Consider the following 4,351-nt stretch of genomic DNA (forward strand, 5'->3'; position numbering starts at 1 on the left):
CGATGCATCACGAAGTCGTGGCTGGAGTGGAAACCGACGAGGTTGCTCAAGCAAGGCGGTAGCCCTTTGTGCCGTTTGTCGAGGTAGCCAAGAGCGTGTGTGGTGGAGCCGTGGTTGAGGTAGCCGTGCGACGAATGCCGTGGTCGATGTTGAGTCGGGATGACCGGTGTCAAGGATCTCGCTGTGGAGCCGTGGGCGCAAGGGGGCGCCGAGTTAGCATGGGCGCAATTGTGTCGAAGTAGTGGTGCGCCCGGAAGAAGATGTTGTTGACGACGCGTCGCGCCGGGGTTGCCAACCCAGGGGACACATCGTAGACGAAGGCACGCGTCGGTGTTGCCAGCACCGGGCATGCGTAGACGGACGAAGACAAAGTTGACGAAGCGCCGCACCAGGCTTGCCAGGCCCGGGGACACGTCGTGGACGAAGGCACGCGGCGGTGTTCCCAGCACCGGGCATGCGTAGACTGAGACCTGCACGAACTATACGCCATGTTGAAGAAGTCGGAGAGGCCAGCAGAGAAGGACTCGACGACGGTTGCGGCGCCAATCGGCGCGGGGCCAATGTCTCCCACGGTTGTCGGAGTAGATGAAGCGGTTGGGGTAGATGACGGCGACGCTGACGACGGGTTGGTGCTGGATGAAGACGAACGGGGTGGACGGGCGGCGGCGGCTACGGGGGTAGTGGCGGCCGCAGCCAAAGAAGAGCGGCGGCGGCGGCCTGACGGCGGCGGCGGCTAGGTTATGAGCGCGGCGGCGATGCTCGAAGTAGGCGAAGAACCCTGGCAGCATGAGGAAGACCAGCGCGGACAGTGGCGTTCCCGCGCCAAAGGAGGTGGTGCCGCGCATGCCATGGGAAGTCGACACGCGGGCTCGGCGGTGGACTGCGGGCCGCGGCGCTACGGCCCGTAGGGGTGGCGCAGCGGCGGCGGGCAGGTCGGGGCGACGACGGAAGACCTCGGGACGTTCGCAGGGACCGTGGCCCGCGTTGCTACAGCCCGAAGGGGCGGTGCGGCAGCGGAGCGCGGGGCGGTGCAACCGCATGGACGACCTCGAGAGGGCGGCGTGGACTGCGTGCCACGCTCGCTACGGCCCGACGGGGCGACGCAGCGGCGGCGCGAGGGTCGGTGCAGCCACGGGGACGGCCTGGAGCGGACGGCGTCGGGGCGGTGGTAGACCGCGTGCCGCGGCACTACGACCCGAAGGGGCGACGCAGCGGTGACGCAGGTCGGTGCAGCCGGGAGAAGAACCACCGGGCGGAGGCGCTGTGGCCTGACTGGGCGACGCAGCATCAGCCTGTTGCTCGATCGGCGGAGGGGCGCGCTGAACTCGGGGACGATCTTCACGGGGCCTGCAGAGGCGCGCGCAACCAACGGGCCAGGTCGGTCGCACGACGTAGATGAGGCGGATCGCAGCTGCGGTCGGGTGATCAATCCGATCGCGCGCGAGGTCGGAGACGCCGCTCGGTGGAGACGGGGTGGTAGCGGAGTCCAAGATGAAGCCGGCGACGGCGGGCGGCAGGGCGGCTATGATTGGCCGCCGCATGGCGCGAGGCCGCCGGATCGGGGTGATGCAGGAGTCCCGGTCGGAGCACGGCGGTGACGGCCGGCGCAGGGCGACGGGCGGGCCGGCGCACGGACGACGGCCTTGAGGGCTGCCTGTCGCGCAAGGCCGCCAGATCGGTGAAGTAGCCGGCCGGTCGCGCCGGTGTCAGAATAGAGGCGCGGGGTGTCGACGGCTGCGGTGGGCGACGCAAACCGGATCACATAGACCAGAAAACCAAAAAGTAGACGCCGATCAAAGCGACCGGCGAGAGAGAAAACCCGGATCAAAGGATCGGGAAAAAAGACTCTCTAGGGCAGCCGGCCAACACAGCCGGCGGACGAATCCTAGGTACGGGCGGTGCGGCCCCCGGCGGCGGTCATGGAGGCCGACCGCCCCGGGGGCGGCGTGCTGGTATTGGTGGAATAGTTCGTTGTATTGCTTGAGCCTCGTGGACCGCTCACCTCACCTTACCTCATCTCCAAGAAGAAAAGGAAGCAACACAAAATAGTGTCGTGTTTCCCGCAAAGTTTCTCGGTCAGAAGAAGGCGAGGTCACCGGCGGGTCTGCCCACAACCCCAAGAACACCAATGTCGGCGACTACCTCAAGACCGTCATCAACAACAGTGTCCGCTGGTGGCCTCAACAGCGTCACCAAGTGTGGCTACACCTGCGGCCTCAAGATCATCAGCAAGGGTGGCTTCCTCCACCGCATCAAGAACGTCAGCAATGGCAGTTCAGCCCGCGGGCTCAAGAATATCAGCTGCATCGGCTCAACCCGCTACCTCAAGAACGTCAACAACAGCAAATCCGCACGTGAGCTCAAGAACGTCAGCAATGGCAAATCGGCACACAACCTCAACAACAACAACAGCAAATACGCATGCGCCCTCAAGAATGTCAACAACGGCAAATATATATCCGACCTCAAGAACGCCAGCGGCATCAGCGATGGTGGCTCCTTCTACGACCTCAAGAATGTCAACAAGAGCCACTCCATCCGCGAGCATAAGAACGTCAACAGGAGCAACGGTGGCATCAGACCGGTCGACGGCACTGCAGCCAGGTGCGTCGACCTCAAAAACGGCTAGGACGACGGCCCCACCCTTGTCCGCAACGACAAATCGTAGTCGTGCTGCTCCCACACGTCCAACTGCTTCCAGCACGCGTCGATGATCTCTATCCATGTACATCGTCCATCTTGCATGAAGTTAAGTGCGTTGAGACCAGTTTAATTATGTTATAGTAAGTTAATGAATTTGTAAACTCGATTGGTTCGAGCCCGTGAGATGTAAGGCAGAAGCGTCCCAATTGATGAATAGATGGTCTACGGATCTGTATGTAATTTTTGTTTCTTGTGTTGTTCTTTGTGCTGTCTTGACATCGAGAATAGAATGAGAGTTTTTCCTGCAAAAACATGAAGTGTGCCTGTTCACGTTGTGGCTATTTATTTTTTGCTGGTGTTATTGGGCCATGTTGTTGGGTGACCAAACAAAAGAGATGAGTCAGAAAAAACGTACACATGATTAATTAACACGTTGCTGAACTACCTGTCTTGCCGCTATTTTTATGGAAGTTAAAGATAATCACCCGATGGGTCTCTCGTGCGGTTAGAGTAGATCATGCATGCCTCCTTGTGTACTGCGTTTAGAGATGGCTCACGTAACAATCGAACTGCGCTAATTTTCGTGCTAAAACTAATACGCCTAAGAATATGGGAAGGAGGGAGTATAACATAAAAAGGACAAAAAGAATCCATCACAGGAAGAGATAAGGGCACTGAGCGGTGCCGTAATGTATCCCGTTAGTGGTAGATATACCTCTGATGGGCACCGACCACGGAATATTGTACCGTGTTTCTCGCTGTTGTGCCTGATGTTGGTGGACCATGGATGTGCGGCTTCGATGGCGGGGTGCTGCGGTTGCAGCGGGTGTGAGGCTATAAGGACGCTGCTGCTTCAATCCTTGGAGGTGGGGAGATGTGCAGCGACACGGACCAAAGTCTTGGCCGGGGTTTGCCTGGCCGGCGGCGAGGGCACCCGCGGGTGTCTTTTCCCCTTTTGAAGGTGTCGCTAAGGCATGCAGCTATCTCCCTCCCTTGCTTGGCATTGGTAGTTGTCTCCAGGCAAAAGCCTTGATTTGCAAGATCACCATGATGGCGGCATCCTTGACATCGTTCCTCTGTTGGGAGCGTCGTGCCTGGAGGGTTTGGAGGTCCTTCGTTGTCCTCCACCGGTGTTCGCCGCTGTCCATGTTCGATCTACGGTGGCGCAATGTACGACCGTCACTAGTGATTTCATGACGGTGGCTTTTCGGGTCTGATCGATTCCCGCCATTCACTTGCCACCTCAAAGGGTGGATGGTGCGTCGACAAGGGAAGCTCGATAAGATTTTCTATTTCTTCGGTGTTGATCTACGTCTGTCGAGATGTGACAAGGTTTTTTTGGTTTTAGGCAGGCGCTTCTGCGCTGTAGTTGCTTTGTCGTGGGTGGAGTAGAGTTCTTGTTACGCTCGTTGTTCGCAGCAAGTTGTATTTGCCTTGTATTTGCAATTCTCTTTTCTGTAAAGTTATGGTACGCAATTTGCGTACGGTCGAAGAAAAAGAGCAACTCGAATTCTTTAAAGATACGTTAAAACACATGTATGAATTAGTTTGAACAGAAAGAAATCTACAACGACAAGGATTAGTCAAAATGGTGGCATTTGTCTTGTACAGATACATTGTTCCACTCTAAATTTAAGATGAATAAGATGATCTGTGTATGACATGTTGGTTCAAACACTTGACATACGTCGAACCTGGTACCACTCTC

General features: G+C 57.6%; 1 pseudogene; it reads left to right on the plus strand.

Annotated features, from left to right (window-relative positions):
• LOC123158774 (cell wall protein DAN4-like) overlaps nucleotides 1–2,714 on the plus strand; it is a 25,454-nt pseudogene extending 22,740 nt beyond the window's left edge.
• Nucleotides 2,715–4,351: the final 1,637 nt, after the last annotated feature.

The sequence above is a fragment of the Triticum aestivum genome, chromosome 7B (assembly GCF_018294505.1).
Source record: "Triticum aestivum cultivar Chinese Spring chromosome 7B, IWGSC CS RefSeq v2.1, whole genome shotgun sequence".
In the NCBI taxonomy this organism is placed as follows: Eukaryota; Viridiplantae; Streptophyta; class Magnoliopsida; order Poales; family Poaceae; genus Triticum; species Triticum aestivum.